This window comes from Alligator mississippiensis, chromosome 15 (assembly GCF_030867095.1).
Source record: "Alligator mississippiensis isolate rAllMis1 chromosome 15, rAllMis1, whole genome shotgun sequence".
Lineage (NCBI taxonomy): Eukaryota > Metazoa > Chordata > Crocodylia > Alligatoridae > Alligator > Alligator mississippiensis.
The window spans coordinates 15,461,728-15,479,266 of NC_081838.1; the positions used below are offsets into that span (position 1 = coordinate 15,461,728).

Here is a 17,539-nt window from a genome sequence, read left to right on the forward strand (position 1 = left end):
ACCAAGAAAGGAAGACATGACAGGCAAGCAGTTTGAAGAGGTTTTGCTCTATCAGATACAAAAACAACATGGCTGAGAGGGGGCCCTGTGTTTCAGCTACTGCTCCTGTCCCTGACCAGCCACACACATCCATGCAATAGTGACTGGCTAAAATGGCTGGGCAGGCCTTGGGTGGTGTCTCCCCTGTTACTTGGGGAAGGGGCAGGAGGCAATGGAAAGGCGAGAAGCCAAGATCTGGTTCTTGTCCAAAGCCAGCAACCTACTGCCCAAGCCTAGTCCAAGCCTTTCTGACAGCTCATGAACACAACAGGGGTAAATTCACAAGCTTTCAGACATCCAATAACTTCTTACTGGTACACTCAGATTGTACTTGAGTATGTCAGATGGGTTTTATAAGACTTTGAGGGAGTTGCAGACAGCCAAAAGAAGCTAAGCTGCTATGACCAGGAACAAGGAAACATCGTGACTTGCCAGAGAAAGAATGAGGAGCTGCAGGGAAGAAGGTTTAATGAACCCAGGGAAGCAGACACAGGAGCTGGGGTGCTGGAAGGGCAGTGCAGGGCATTGCTGCGGGACGGCAGCTAGGCAGGCCTGCCCAAAGCAGCGTGCACCAACACCCGGTCCCAAAGCAACAGGGAGCTTGCTTGAGACCCCAAGATAGGAAACAGAGAGATGTATTCGGGGGGGGCTGTTGAGGAGGGAGGTGACAGGAAGCAAAAAGAAGGGGGAAAATGGGAGCTGAAACACAGCCAAGGCACGTAGAACATATTATATCAACTCCATGCTGTCCTGGCTCTGGCAGGACATTGACAGTGCCCACCTGCCCTCACGTGACCTGTGCCAAGGTACTGGCTGCTTTTGATGTTTTGGACACTGTGCCTGGTGCTTGTGTGTGGTGTTGTACCAAGTTTTTTTAGGAATAAGTTCAACAAATGATAGTCTAGGATGACTTTGGAAGAGATGATCCTGCTTTGAGCTGAGGCACATGACTGGGACACATGAGTTGTGGGGAGAGGCTGAGGGCACCAGGCTTATTTAGTCTGGAGAAGAGAAGACTGACGGGGATTGACTAGCAGCCTTCAACTCTTTGTGGAAGGGTGAGAAACAGGATGGAGCTGGACTGTGCTAAGTGGTGGAGGTGGCAGAAAAAGGAGCAATGGGTCCCAGTTGCAGCAAGGGAAGTTGAGGTTGGATATTAGAAAGAATTTTCTCACCAGGAGGGTGACAAAGCACTGAGACTTGTTACCTGGAGAGGGGGTGCAATCTCCATCCTTGCAGGCTTTTAGGACCCGGCTCCACAAAGCTTTGTCTGGGAGGATCTAGTTGGGATTGGTCCTGCTTTGAGCAGGGGGTTAGACTACATGTGACCTCCTGAGGTCCCTTCCAACCCCAATTTCTATGATTCCATCTGGGCTGGACCAGCTAAAACCATGTTTGGCTCTGATTGCATGAACTATCTCCAAGTTCTCTTTGGCCATTTCTTATATTTCTGTTTAGAGATACATCTAACTAAAGAATAGAAAGGACTTTCTAAGGCCATTACATCCAATTCCTGTGCATTTAAGGGAACTAATTCTTCTCTCCCTTCAGGCCTTTGTGGAAATTAAATAGATCATTCTGCTGCGATGAGCTCTCTGAGCACTCTACCCAAAGCCGTCTCTAAATAAAGAAGGGAGGTGAAAAGAAAACCAAAATGTTGACACTGTGATGCAGCATAACTTTATTTCAAATGAGTGGTGCAGTATGCACCTGCAGACAGAAATAGTGCAGAATTAATAAGAAGAAGGTATTTCCAGGGTTCCCATAAGGATGATGACCATTCATCAGCTCCAAGGTCAGACATAGGATGTTCTCTTCTGCTTCTTGCAGCTCCAGAATGTGACAGTCAAGTCCTGCTCGTCAACGTAGTTAATGACTCCATTGACCCTGCCCAGCATCAAACATGGCAAAGCAGTAGGAGTGTGGGATGAAGATGGGGAATCAGTGCCTACCAAGCCTGAGGGAAAGCGCACTGTGAGAAAGAGATAGGTGAGCCCTTGTTTCCAAAGACCTGGGCACAGCTCCCGCAGCCCTCACTTGGAGTCGCAGGAGCTCAGCACTTCAGAAACACATTGGACAGATGCGAGCCATGAACCTGGATCTTGTCCTCCTTTCCAGGTCATTCCTAGTGTTGCTGGAGGGCACCATGTTTGGAGTTTAGCATGGTCCACAGTAGCCACCGCGGGACCCCCCAGAAGAGCCAAAGCTGGACCGGCCAGAAGTGTAAGACCGCCTGTATCCACAGGAGCGCCTGTAGCCACCACCACTGGAGGAGCCACCAGTAAAGCTGCCTCCACCAAAAGAGCCACCTCCGCAACCCAAGCCGCCATAGCCAGACCCGCCACCGATGAAGCCTCCACTGGAGAACCCTCCTCCACCACTGGAGCCTCCATAACTACCCCCACCGTATGATCCACCACCACCAGAATAACCTCCATAACCTCCATAACCACCTCCATATGGTCCACTGCCACTGCCTCCAGAAACCCCACCACCATATGATCCACCAGTGAAGCCTCCAGAGCCAAAGGATCTCCCCCCACCATATGAGGAGCCCCCCATGGGGATGATCGGTCCACTTTCATAGGGTAATACAGTTCCCACCAGGCTCTCCTGAGGGCAAGTGCTGAGGATGGGTCCTGGGAAGGTCACGATCACTGGGGGTGCATAGACCACAGCTCTCGAGTCCCCGCAGGAGGTGACACATGGCTGGTTGCAGGCCTGGACGCATGGCTCCGGGCACGTCACCTCACATGGGTTGTAACAGCCGGAGCTGACCAGCGCGCCGTAGGAACCCATCTTTCAGTGACAGAGAAGGACCTGAAAGACATGGGAGACAGTAAACTTCACCCTGCTTGGATGGAAACCATTCTACCCCCTTTTCATTTCAATTAGCGAGGTGGACTTGCCCCGCCTGTATATTTTTAAAGTATGCTGTTTATAAGCAGCTTCATGCCTCTAAGCATCAGAATGGCCATATGAGAGAAAACCCTGTGGTGCTCTCCAGTCTGCAATCAGTGCCATCAGCATGCCCACAACTGGGCAATTCAGAGGGAAATATAAGCACCCCGAGATGGTCCCTAATCACATAATGGCCCATCAGGGCAGTTTCTTCTTAGCAGTGATCTGTGCCCTGAAGTCATCTGCACTTATTCTGCCTACCTTGGGTTCTGTCATGGCTTTTCAATTAAATTAGCATCAGCAGAAGATGAACACTTCAGGACAGTTGTGCAACCCAGTCTCCAAGTTTTGATGGAGACAGGTCCCAGCTGGTGAAAACACACAGAGCTCCACTGAAATCAGCCCTGGCTCTGGCCACAAAGGATTATAAGTTAAAAATTGCAGAGTAACAGCACTGATATTTTTTTCAGCTGACACAGTTTTGAGCCTATAGAGGCCATCAAGTGCCTAATCCTCATTTAAGATAACTCAAATGTTGTTATCCAGGATTCTTATGAGGGTTAAAACTCAGAGCCTTATATTTCAAAGACTGATCCCACCAGTGCCTGAAACCAGAAAACTACTTAGAAAGAGATCACCGGCATTACTGGGAATCACAGAGCATCAAGAGTAGAGTCCAAGCCCGGTTTAAAATAAACCCTAAATTAACCTATTGCTAGATATGAAGAAGACGAAGGAGAATTGGACTCACCTGCTGCAGAGACGAACAGATCAAGAAGTGGCTGATGAGCCCCGAGTGCTGCCCCAGCTTTTATACACCTTGTGGGACTGCTAGCAGGAAGTGGAACAGTATTTGTGCAAGATATTGCTGTCAGTTACCACACAAAGTGTTTTGTCTCATCAGCTGTTCCTTTGCTAATTGCTTCAATTGTTTTGATCCTGACTCTGATTATGATTTAATCTGTGGACCCACCTTGCACCATACATGCAACACACCCTTTACTCTCCTATAATGCTACTTTTCCTATACATCAATTTCAGCCCTGATGCCATCTGTGCGATCTCTGTGGGGTTAAGTGCGAGTGGCTCTATCTTCATTTGTTGACTACTTCTTTTAATTACTCATTGACACAATGGTGGTGTGGAGCTGCCTAGGTAGCAAAATCTGCTGTTGTACCCCAGAAAGAAGAGCAAGTCTTAAGTCCAGGGTTACAAGGAGCTGGAGAATTGTAGGGAATTCCTTCCTGCTCCTTGGAAGCAGGGGAACTTATTCAGCAGGCCTAGCATGCCTGCCGTTAACCTGAGGGGCCTGATCCCGTGGCAAGTCCAAAACTGAGCTGGAATACAATTTAGCATATTAGAAAGGGTTTGGGTTCAATTGTAATACTGACATCTCTGTCTCTGACCCCCAAGTTTGCTGGGATTGTCCAGGACAGGGACCAGACAGGAGCAAAAATCATATCAAGGTCAAGGTGGGAGAATAGGGTCAGCAACCCCTGGGGCACTTGGATTCATCTGAAGGTCCTCTCTCTTTAGGAGAAGATGTGAATCTTCCCTTCAAGATCTTGGCATTTGTATTTGTGCTCTTACAAGTCCTCTAAGTAAAGTTTCAACAGTCAGGAAAGAAGGACAAGGAAAGACTCTGTGAAGTGTCTAAGGGATTGGGATAATACTCTCAAGCAGCAGCCAGGATCAATGGCTGCAGAGAAAGTAACTGTGAAATGCTGAAATAACAGCAGGGAGACCGTGTGGAAAATCCCTGGGTGGCTCTCTCCTGAGCTTCAGCAGCGTATCCGTACTTCTGGTTTCATGTATGTAGAGAGTGAGGAAGAGGAGGGTTGGTGACTTACCCAAGGTCTTCTTGAGAGCTGTAGCCAAATGGCGGCCTATATTTTCATAAGGGACTCCTGATTTGGGCTGTGTGGCTTTAGATGCCACAGCAATTTGGAAACCTGGACCCTGTATGGTATCTTATCTTGGAGATAGCACTTGGGAATCATGAATCAGTTCTGAAAATACAGAGCTCCATTTCTTTACAGGAGACTACACAATTTTTGCAAGTGAGGTTATTTGTATAGCACAGGAGAAAGAAAATCAAGACACTTTGGGGGAAAGTGTCTCCTTGGAAAAGAGAGGAAATGTCCTAGGAATATATTACATGACTTAGAAAGCCAGATAGACCACTAGACTATTGGCCTAGAGTCACTGAACCCAATTCAATCAGTCTCAAGTGGGGAGGTCTCACCAGAGGTGATCTTCTAACCTACAAGGGACACATGTGAGCCCTTGGCCGAGGACCAGGAGTAGAGTCTATGTATTTGTCTAATTGTTCTTATTTTCTACTCTGAAGGCTTCCATAGGATTTAAAGGATGTGGAGGCCCTGTACTGGCCCTTGGCCAGGATAAGCATTTTGCCACCTAGGTAACACTGCAGCCTATCTTAACTCAGTCCAAAGAACTCATCATAACATCAGTCTTCTGCTTTTCTTTCTCCTCTGTCCTTTGTATCGCAACCAAAGTGCATAATCCATAAGAACAGTCCAAAGTTATATGCATCTTATGAGAATGAAGAGAGAGAAGTTACTGGTCCAGTGACTAGCCCAGAGTGTGGAGAAGCAGGTGGGGAGGTCCCATCAGAGGCGACCTTTGAACCAACATTGGGTGCATCTGAGCCCTCGTCCCAGTCTGCGAGTAGAGTTTGTGTACTTGTCTAATTGTGCTTATGTTCTACTGTGAAGGCTTCCATGGGTTTTAATGGATGTGGAGGCCCTGTACCATCTCTTGGCCAGGATAAGCATTTTAACTCCTAGGTAGCACTGCAGCCCATCTTAACTCAGTCCAAGGAACTCATCATAACATCCATCTTCTGCTTTTCTTTCCTCTCTGCCCCTTGCGTACCAACCAAACAGCATAGTCCAGAACTTTACCAAGCCTATATGTTTCTTCTGGGAATGAAGAGCAAGAGGTCACAGGTCCAGTGAGTAGCCTAGAGTGTGGAGAAGCAACATCTCTTCATCCTGTCCTACTCACCACTCCATGGGGGAGGCATGGCTGAACACATCCTCCACTGCAGTTGCTGAAGTTGGCCAAGAAAGGAAGACAAGTCAATACAGCAACTTGGAGACATTTTCCATGATGTGGACAAACAACGTGACCAGAAGGGGGCCCTCTGTTCAACCCCCTGCTCCTGTCCCTCACCAGCCTCATGTGACTGGCTAAAATGGATGGGCAGGCCTTGGGTGGTTTTTTTTCCCTGTTTGTTGGGGAAGAGGCATGAGGCAATGCAAAGGCCAGAACCCAGGATCTGTTCTTGCCCAGGGCAGTGACCACTTGCCAAGCCTAGTCCAAGGCTTTCTAATGGTTCATGAATGCAAATTCACAAGCTTCAGGCTATCCAATAACTTCTTATTAATATACTCATGTAGTAGTTGCATGCCAGGTGGGTGTTGTGAGAACAAGAGGGAGTTACATACAGCCAAGAGAAGCTAAGCTGCTCTGACCAGCAACAAGGCAGCACTGTGACTCATAAGGGAAAGGATGAAAAGATTCAGGGAATATGGTTTAATGAATCCAGGGAGGCAGACACAGAAGCTGGGGTGCTGGAAGCTCAGTGCAGTGCACTGCTGCAGGAAGGCAGCCAGGCAGGCCCGGACTGAAGCACTGCATGCCAATGGCTGGTCCCAAAGGAGCATGGAGCTTGCCTAAGACCCCAAGCTAGGAAACAGAGAGACAGAGAGGGTTAATCAGGGGGGTTCTGGTTGATGGCTAGAAAATGACATTTAGATGTTTGTTTTTGAGGATTGGCTTGTAGGTATGTATATATGCATTATAATAATGATTCAGGACAGCAGCAAGGGTTAATTTATTTCTAAAGGCCTGGTTGTCACACAAACAGTCCTCATGGCCTTCAAGGCAGACAGGGTGGCTAATCCAGCCAAGTGATAAGGCCAGCAGATTTACACATAGGCAGGGAAGTTGTGGACATGTACCACAATGTTTCATAACATGAGATAAGGTGGCACCAGCTCACAAAGACCCAGAGCAGGGGCCTCAAGAGTTCTGGTTTTGGGGGAGGAGAGCAAATTAGGAGAAGGCCCAGAAAGCCCAAACTAGGATGTGTGCATGTGACGGGTTTGTGAAACAAAGGAATATGTGGTCAGGACAAAACATAGACAGTATGAAGACCACAGAAAGACCAATCAGTAATAGCCATGGATGAAGAGTCATCAGGAGGGAAAAAGAATACAAAAGCAGAGACTTTAGAGCAACAAAGGGTCCCCATCCCCATCCCTGAGAGGAGAACCCAAAGCACATGGACAGAGGGCACACTACCAGCTCATCTTATCCACCCTACTGTAGGGGGAAGGTGGTCCTTGGCCTCCAACCTCCAGGCTGCTGACATCTGACATTCAAGAGGGAACCTCAGAGTGAAGCTCTTGTCCTGGCCACATGTATCTTGACTCTGGTGACATCCTTAGGAATGGTAGTTATAGAATTGCTTGTATCATTCTTTCCTGTTATCACTGTGTATCAGTAAATTTGCTTATTATTGAATAGAAAGGTTGTGGTTGGTCTGAGAGTTTTAGGTCCCACCAGAACAAGGCATCTGGGCCTTAAATCCAGTTCCAACACTGGTCAGGAGGGAGCTAAAAGGAAGCAAGACCAAGGGAAAAAATGTGAGCTGAAACACAGCCAAGATCTCTAGAACACATTATAACAACTCCTTGCTATCCTTGCAAAGACTGAGATGGGATTTGATAGCAGCCTTCAACTCCCTTTAGGGGGCTTCAAAAAAGATGGAGCTTGACTGTTCTCAGTGGTGGTAGATGACAGAACAAGGAGCATTGTTCTTAACTTTTAGCAAGGGATGTTTAGGTTGTATAATGGGAAGAATTTTCTCACTAGGAGGGTAGTGAAGCACTGGAACAGGCTTCCCAGAGACGTGGTGGAATCTCCATCCTTGGAGGTGTTTAAGACCTGGCTAGACAAAACCTTGGCTGGGATGATGTAGTTGAGGCTGGTGCTGCTTGGAGCAGGGGGTTGGACTACATGTGACCTCCTGAGGTCCCTTCCAACACTCATTTTCTATCAATTCATGAGGGTTGTACCAGCTGTAACCATACTTGGCTATTATTGTATGAACTATTTCCAGGTTCTCTTTAGCCATTCATTATATAACCATCCAGAGATGCATCTGAGTAAAGAGTAGAAGGGACTTTTGGAGGCTATTGGGCCAGTTGAAGGAGACTGATTCTCCTCTCACTTCAGGCCTTTGTGGAAATTAAATAGATCATCGTGCTTCTATGAGCATAGTGCTTCTGAGCAGTCTACCCACAGCTGTCTAAAAATAATGAATGGAAGTGAAAAGAAAACCAAAGGTCAATGTTATGATGCAGCATGATTTTAATGCAAAGGAGAAGTACATTATACATTGTAGAGAGAAATAAATGCAGAAATAACACAAGGAAGACATTTCTAGGGTTCCCATAAAGATGACAGCCATTCGTCAGCTCCAAGGTAAGATGTAGGATGGTCTCTTCTTGTTCTGGGAGCTTGAGAATGTGACAGTCAAGTCCTGCTTGTCAACATAGTTAATGACTTGTTTTACACTGCCCAGCATCAGACATGGCAAAGCAGTAGGAGCATGGGATGAAGATGGGTAACCAAAGTCTAATGAGTCAAAGTAAAAGTACAATGTAAGAAAGAGATAGGTGAGCTCTTATTTTCCAAAGTCCTGAGCACAGCTCCCTTTGCCTTCATGTGGGGTTGCAGGAGCTCAGCACTTCAGAAAACCATTGGTCAAATGTGAGCCATGAATCTGAATCTTGTTCCATGTTCCCGGGTCATTCCTCATGCCATGAGTGTTGCTGGGGGGAACCATCTGTGGGGTTTAGAATGGTCCGCAGGAGCCACGGCGAGACCCGCCAGAAGAGCCAAAGCTGGACCGGCCAGAAGTGTAAGACCGCCTGTATCCACAGGAGCGCCTGTAGCCACCACCACTGGAGGAGCCACCAGTAAAGCTGCCTCCACCAAAAGAGCCACCTCCGCAACCCAAGCCGCCATAGCCAGACCCACCACCGATGAAGCCTCCACTGGAGAACCCTCCTCCACCACTGGAGCCTCCATAACTACCCCCACCGTATGATCCACCACCACCAGAATAACCTCCATAACCTCCATAACCACCTCCATATGGTCCACTGCCACTGCCTCCAGAAACCCCACCACCATATGATCCACCAGTGAAGCCTCCAGAGCCAAAGGATCTCCCCCCACCATATGAGGAGCCCCCCATGGGGATGATCGGTCCACTTTCATAGGGTAATACAGTTCCCACCAGGCTCTCCTGAGGGCAAGTGCTGAGGATGGGTCCTGGGAAGGTCACGATCACCGGGGGTGCATAGACTACAGCTCTTGAGTCCCCACAGGAGGTGACACATGGCTGGTTGCAGGCCTGGACGCATGGTTCTGGGCACATCACCTCACATGGGTTGGAACAGCGGGAGCTGACCAGCGGGCCGTAGGAACCCATCTTTCAGTGACAGAGAAGGACCTGAAAGACATGGGAGACAGTAAACTTCACCCTGCTTGGATGGAAACCATTCTACCCCCAATTCAGTTCAAGGAGCAACATAGACTTGCCCCGGTAGTATATTTTCAACTTATGCTGTTTGTAAGCAGCTTCATGCCTCTAAACATCAGAATGGCCATATGGGAGAAAACCCTTTGGTTCCCTCCAGCTTGAAATTATGCCAGGACTAGTCAATTCAGAGGGAAATATAAGAACCCGCCGGTGGCCCTTAATCAAATAAATGGCCCATCTGGGCAGTTTCGTGTTAGCTATGGTCTGTGCCCTGAAGTCATTTGTATTTATTCTCCCATGTTTGGGTTCTGTCATGGCTTTTCAATTCAATTAGCATCACCAGAAGATGAACCCTTCAGGAATGTTATGCAACCCAGTCTCCAAGTTTTGATGGTGACCGGGACGATCAAGTTCCCAGCTGGTAAAAACAGACAGAACGCCACTGAAATGTCTCTGGCCACAAATGAGTATTTTTTAAAAGTTCCAGAGGAAAAAAAGTCTAATATCACAGGACTGATATATTTTTGAGTGACATATTTTGATCTGATAGAGTCTATCACATGTGAAAGCCTCATTTAAATTAGACAAAATGTTGTTATCCAAGATTCTAATGTGGTTTAAAAAATCAGAGACTTATGTTTCAAAGCTTGATTCACTAACACTTGAAACCAGAACACTACTTCAAGGGAAGTTTAGGTTGAATATTAGGAAAACTTCTCTCACTAGGCAGATAGTATATCACTGGTACACGTCACCCAGAGGTGGTGGATTCTCCATCCCTTTATCTTTTTAAGACCTGACTAGACAAAGCCTTGGCAGGATGATCTAGTTGGGGCTGGTCCTGCTTTGGTCAGGTTTTTGGACTAGATGTGACCTCCTGAGGTCACTTCCCACCCTTCTTTTCTATGATTCCTTCCTTCAAAAGAGATCTCTGGCATTACTGGGAATCACAGAGCATCAAGAGTAGAATCCAAGCCTAAATTAAATTAAGTCCTAAATCAACCTTCCAGGAGCTATAAAGAATATGGAGGAGAATTGGACTCACCTGCTGCAGAGAAGAATAGATCAGAAAGTAGCTGGTTGGTCCTGAGTGCAGCCCCAGCTTTTATACACCTTTTGGGACTGCTAGCAGGAAGTGGAACACTGCTTGTGCAAGATATTGCTATCAATTAGAAAGCAAAATGTTCTGCTGCATCAGCTCTTCCTTTGATTGCTCTTATTGTTTTCATCCCTGATTGTGATTGCAATTTAATCTGCGGACCCAGCTTACACCATTCGCACAACACACCCTTCGCTCTCCTATGATCCTGAAATTCCTATACACCAAATACAGCCCTGATACTTCCTCTGTGATCTCTGTGGGGTTAAATAGGAGTTAATCCAGCTCCATTTGTTGAAGTCTTCTTTTAAGATAGGAGGTCCCATCAGAGGTGAGCTTTTTACCAATGAAGGGTGGATTTGACTCCTTTGCCCAGGTCCCAATATAGGGTCTATGTATTTCTCCGATCCTGTTTGCATTCTACTGTGAAGCTTTATATGAGATATAAAGGAGTATATATCCTTTGCCAGGATAAGCGCTTTAACTCATAGGTAACACTGAAGCCCCATTTTAACTCAGTTCAAGGAACTCATTTGAAGTATAGGAACACTAAGCTGGGAGAAGCATCCTGAACTATGGAGTCCTGCGCCCTGTTTTTGTACCCAAGTGGTTAATGACAACCCCAACTTCAAAGCCTCAGCACATCAGAAACACCAAGCATCCTTTATAGCATGGCAGGAGTAAGAGCAGGGGAGATGAGGGTACAATGGGCATGGGCCGACTGTAGATGAAACCCCTCATGAAAAACTGATGGAGGTGATGCTGAGTAGTTGCAAAGGTAATACAGAAAGAAATGTAAACACGATACCAGCTTAGATTGAAAGGATTAGCATGGAAATCCTGTGCAAGGCAGCAGATCTTGATCCTGATATATCTCTGGTCCATCTTCATATTTTCAAGATGATTAAAAGCAGAACCACTCAACTAGAGCTGGCATCAGTCCCATCATAACTCCAATGAGGCCAGTGAAATGATACAGGAAAGCATGTGTCCAAAAAGCTTGCAGGTGGACGTAATAATCAGGGTGTTGCATCAGATCAGAGTGTGTGGGTCTGACAACATGATAGCAATCAGTGTCACTGAGCCAAGACATTATAACAATTGCAGGATTCGTGTTATGTGAAATGTCTTGTTTGTTGAGTACCAAGGATCTCACACACACAATGTGTTTCAAACCCTTCTGGTGGTCTGTGAAAGGGCTAAGAGTGTTCCTGACTCAGGGCCCTTCCCATCACTTCTCTTGACTTCTTGGTGAACTACAAAGTCCACCTTGACTTAATCAGGGTTGAAATGATGCTCAACAACAGTGTATATGTAAATACCTATATACGTAGTCTTCAGTTTATTCCATAATGTTTCCAATATATATAAAACCTAGCATGAGAAATCATCTTATTAGCATTGTTCCTTCTCGATTCCATTCTTTTTTGTCTATTCTGGTTTGACAATGCCCAGAAACCCACAGGAGAAATACTGACTGTTACATCTTAAATTGAACTAATTCGGGAAGTGTATTTTTATCCAGTGAAATTCTCATTGTTCACAATTTCTTGTTTCTCTTTCCTAAAAGAGTCAAACTCTGGAAATATTTTGAAATATTTTAGTTCAGAAATATCAAGATATTTCATGTTAATAATAGGGTATGTCAGACTGTAAAATACTAAACCATAATATAAATATATGTGGCAGTTAATTATGAATAAAGTCTAGTACAACAGAAAAAACAAAAATGAAGCAAATTTAATCCAACAAGAGGAAACCAGAATGGAAAAATGAACCCCTCCGACTGTTTTGAAATGTCTCTGTTGAAAGTTTGCCTTCACATAAAAACCATAAATCAGCATCCCTGGGAAGAAGCTATTCCACTGGGTCTGGTTGAAGGTGTTTAATTATCACATTCAGTGTTTTCAATTAGCCTTCACCTGAGGATCCTTATACACCCTTGTAGCTTGTGTTGTGCTGTGAATTTTATGGGAGCAATTCTAGGGACCAACAGCACAGGAAACTGAAAAGAAAATAATGGAGAATATGATGAAATGGATAATCTGGTAGCAAGGCACTGGGTTGGGACAAAGAAAGTCTGCATTCAGCTGGCTTTGTGATACACTCCTCATATAATCTTGCCAAATCACCTGGAGTCCAGCACCCAAATCACCTGGAGTCCAGCACCCACTGTGTTTCACTGAGCTGAAACTCCACCTTTAATCTCTCCATGCATCCACTCCCAGATGATAACACAGGGGAATAAGCTTTCCTTCCTTTCCACCCATACAGAGTTTGCCACATACTAAGGGTTTCTGCTGTGCACAGCAAAAAGGATCCTGATTCCACCTGCAGCATCTCTGAGAGACTGGAATTAAAATCAGATATAATAGCATTAAAATCATTATGGAGTATGGGCCCAGGTCTTCCATGGCCTCATCAAAAGCCTAGGACAAGTCACTTAACTTCTGGACCTCAATTAATCCAGTTGTAAAACAGGATTAAAAAGTACCTAGACTTCCCACCATAAGGACTGGGATTCATGGTGGCATGAAGCAGAGAGAAATCCAAAGTCACTATGGACATACTAGATAGTATTTTTCTTGGTCAAAAGATGTAGGAGTTGTTTGGGAGCAGGTTCAAGGCTAGTGAGTGGGAGAACAGATGTGGATGCTGGCAACTCAAAGGAGAGGTGAACTCTAGGCAAGGTCAGCAATGACGGCATCACAAATGAAGTATATTTCCAGGCTGGGATCTAAAGAATTGAGGAGGCTGCCTAGTGTCTGTGGGCAGAGGACATTCATAGCACAATAAGTGCAGCTAATGGACTACTGCAGACAGAAAGAGTGATAGTACAAGGAACAGTTTATTTATTTAGCACATGAGATTTTGGCATATTGTTTCAGCCATCTTAAAGTGATGTCAGCACCAGTGTGAAGACCTTGAAGGCCACCAGGTTGCATAGTAAATGGATGTGAGTCTACAATGTGGGACATGGTTTGAACTTGTCCTCAAGGGCATTTGTAGTCATTGTGAAGGCCCCATTGATATAGAGTTGAGATGCACTGACTCTGTCTAGTTCAAAAATGGTTGAGAAGTGCCCAATAATTGAGTGGCCAGTTACACAAAATCATAGAGAATGAGGGTTGGAAGGGACCTCTGGAGGTCACATCTACCCTAACTCCCTGCTCCAAGCAGGACCAGTTCCAACTAGATCATTCCAACCAGGGCTTGACTAACTGTAGGGTGAGAGATGATGTGGTGATCAGCTGGTGCTTGTGATGGCTATTCTTTGTGCCATCGAACAAGTAAGGAAAAGTCAAGGGATTTTGAATGGGGGGACCATATTGGGCATCTTGAGGGGAGATGAGCTATTGGTGGGTGGAATATGCCCTAGTGCACTGGCAGCATAGGATTATCATAGAGTCTGGCTAGTAAATTTACTTCTACATTTGTAAATGAGATGAAGGGGAGCAATGTTACTGAGGACTGGTAACCATGGGAGTGGAGTGGAGTGCGCTAGTTGGTGTGCAATGAACAGGCATTGTCTTCTGCAACTGAAAGCTGCAACAAGGAACAGTCAGGAGAAGCAACAGGGAGATACAGAGCCTGGATGAGTTTATTAGTGCCTTTCAGAAGTGCTGAGATCTCAATCAAGCTGAAACTCCTGGGATCATGCACTGCAAAACAGACATGGGTTTTTCTCATTATATGGGGGGTTGTTTGGCTTGGTATCTCCCAGCTTTTCAGCTTACTTTTCCTCTTGGATTGTGCCTTGTCACATTAGACACCAAAGAGGGGAAAGCCAGTATTCTAGAAAGTAGAAAAATGGGACGTGGCTGTTGAACCAAAGCTGAAATGAAGAAACTATATCTCATGTGCATCATCCCCTGGGTGTGGTACACGGATGGCAGCTTGTATTGGAACACCAGACATCTATTCTCCATACTATGCAACTGTAAAGTCCCTCCTCCTCCTCATTAAAACATGCTGCAATATCCACCCTTTCCCAGGGTAATCCAAACTTCGGGTCTGAACTTAATCAATGGTGATGGGCAGCAAACTTGCTCTTACACACATTTCAGAATTTGCACTGTTGAGAAGCAGTTCTCCCTCCTAGGACTGTGGGCACTAAGAGAGGGAAGCACAGCATCAGGTAACCTCTAGACCCATGAAATGAAGTGTGATTCCCCAACTCGACTATGAGCCAACAATGTGCCTGTGTTGCCAAGAAGGCTCACAGCATTATGGACTGCATTGGCAGAAGCGTTGCCAGCAGATGGAGGGGAGTGATTCTTTCCCTCTATTCTGCACTGGTAAGGCCACATCTGGAGTCCTGTGTCCAGTTTTGGGCCTCCCACCATAGACAGGATGAGGACAAACTGGTGAGAGTCCAGTGTAGGGTTACAAAAATGGTTCTGGGGCTGGGGTACATGACTTGTGAGAAAAGGCTGAGGGAACTGGGCTGATTTAGTCTAGATAGGAGGAGACTGAGAGGGGGATTTAATAGCAGCCTTCAACTCCCTGCAGGGTGGGTCTAAAGAGGATGGAGCTGGGCTGTTCTCAGTGGTGGCAGGTGACAGCACAAGGAGCAATGGGCTCCAGTTGCAGCAAGGAAGGTTTAGGTTGGATATTAGGAAAAAATCTCTCACTAGGAGGGTGGTGAAGCACTGGAATGGATTACCCAGAGAGGTGGTGGCATCTCCATCCTTGGAGGATTTTAAGACCCAGCTGAACAAAGCCTTAGCTGGAGCTGGGGCTGGGGCTGGGGCTGACCCTGCTCTGAGCAGGGGGTTGGGCTAGATATGACCTCCTGAGATCCCTTCCAACCCTCATTTTCTGACTCTATGACTGTCACCCATCAACTACTATAACAATTCTGTAGACCCTCTGGATGTGCCTGGGCAATCCAGAGGTAGTTTTTACAGCAGCTTAAATTGTTGCTCTTCATTTTTAAAATGAAAACAAGAGCAAAGCAACTTTTTAATGAAGATGAATTAACCCTGAATCCCAAAGCTATAACTCATGACCTCATATGAAAAACAATGTTGTTTACTTTCTCATGCATATTTTAAAGTGGTGTGAACAGGCACAAGTGGATCATCTGACACCATTAATGTCCTATTCATTTGCGTATATAAAACAGTGTGGCCAGGTAAAGACATTGCACATTTACTGGTATAAGTGAACAGAAAGCAGTCTATACCCATAACAAAACAGAAGTTTGGCATGCATAGACTGGGTTAAAAATGGCAGAATCCTGTCTAAGATTTGCCACCCCTGCACCAGAAGATGAATGTGTGGTCTGTTCATTACCAATCTAAACTATGCCACTTCCAGAAAACCACATGACTTAGACCAATTCCACTTCAGGATTTTTGAATGTCTGTACCTAGACTATGAGACAAACTGCCTTAAAATTTGCCATGGAACAACTTTCTGTCTGAAAATGCTGTTATTCTGAAATGTCTCAATTTCAACAGGCAAACATTTCAGAAAGACCTGCAATTAGCATGGAATATTGTTTCACACCTTGCACCGGTAGCGAGCATCTGTGAGGGGTTTTAAAATCCTTTCCTCAGAGAGTTCAAGGCCCTCTGTGATAAATGTTATTGCCCAGGGAGTCTCCACAATGATACCTAGGAGCTATGCATAATTTACGACATAAATGCCTCAATTAAAAGAGCAAACCACAAGAATGTAAACAACTGGAGGAGGGAAATTATTAAGTGCAGCAAAAGGTAGAGAAGCTGCTCAACATATGAATAAGTTTTCCTTTGTCATGGCTGGCAGGTGCCAAGGTGAAAGTGGCTGTCCAGTGAGAAACACCATTTCTCCACCCAGGTTAGGATATGTGACTCACAGAAAGCAATGCTCTTCATAATTGACAAGAGTTAGAGCCACGGTTGCAAAAGTCTTTCCCTTTGTCTTTCCTTCTCTGCTGCAGAGGAATGATTCTTTCTCGCTGCCCTTCCCCAAATTATCAGCCAATGAAATTTTCCCCCCTCTAAAAGCAACATCCACTCCAAAATTCTGAAAAAGGCCTATTGAAACACAGAACAACCTGAATTCAACGTGGTTTGACCTACACAGAAAATAATTGGGAAATGGCCATAGCTAATATCCCTCAAAAGTGACAGATGGTTTCAGGTGCTTCAGCTTTTGGATGCCCAAGCTGAGATACCTTCAGGGGCCCTGGATTTCAAGAGAGTCCAAAGGAGGGCTAAGTGTATGTTTAAAGGTCTGGAGAGCAGACCATACAATGAGAAGCTGAGAGACATGGGACTGTTCAGCCTGGAGCAGAGAAGACTCAAAGGGGACTTGGTGGCCACCTATAAGTATGCCCTTTGGCAGTTTACTGTAGAGACTAACTGAGGTTCTCCAGTCACAGCAATGGGATGTATCCTTCTGGGAGCTAAATCCCTCCCTCCAAAAGCAAAATGTCTCCAGGGATTCAACCTCCACCCTGTATGCTGGGATTGATCCATGCACTGGCCTGTGTGCCCAATCCAGCACACAGAGTCATGGCCCGCAGTGCTCCTCACAGACCCACGAGGAGCCCCACAGGCTGGACGTTGCAGTGCTGAGGGACAGATCTGGCCATGGGCTCAACAGCACCCCTGTGTTAAATTATTAGACTCTGTTACTTAATTCATAGATATTAGATGCAAGATTCTTCACAAATACATTTCACTTAACTGGCATTTGCTTGGAGAACTGACTCATTGGCATATGTTTGGGAAATAGTTTGGGTATACTTTTAATCACATCACTTGGCCACAGGATAAAAAATGAGAAATTCCAGCAGTTCAATGAAAAGTGTTGGGGCTGACGCACATGACCTGTGAGGAATTAGGTTTATTTAGTCTGGAGAAGAGAAGACTGAGGCGGGATTTAATAGTAGCCTTCAACTCCCTGCAGGGTGGCTTTAAAGG

At 45.8% G+C, this 17,539-nt stretch overlaps 2 long non-coding RNA genes across 2 annotated transcripts; both read right to left on the bottom strand.

Annotated features, from left to right (window-relative positions):
* Positions 1-1,703: 1,703 nt before the first annotated feature.
* On the bottom strand, positions 1,704-3,744 carry LOC132245678 (uncharacterized). Its single transcript, XR_009457380.1, has 2 exons — positions 3,692-3,744; positions 1,704-2,859 (listed from the first exon to the last, which is right to left on the bottom strand). It is a non-coding gene; the product is annotated as an uncharacterized LOC132245678 (long non-coding RNA).
* Positions 3,745-8,325: 4,581 nt separating this feature from the next.
* LOC132245648 (uncharacterized) lies at positions 8,326-10,608 on the bottom strand. Its single transcript, XR_009457351.1, has 2 exons — positions 10,569-10,608; positions 8,326-9,493 (listed from the first exon to the last, which is right to left on the bottom strand). It is a non-coding gene; the product is annotated as an uncharacterized LOC132245648 (long non-coding RNA).
* Between the last annotated feature and the right edge of the window lie 6,931 nt (positions 10,609-17,539).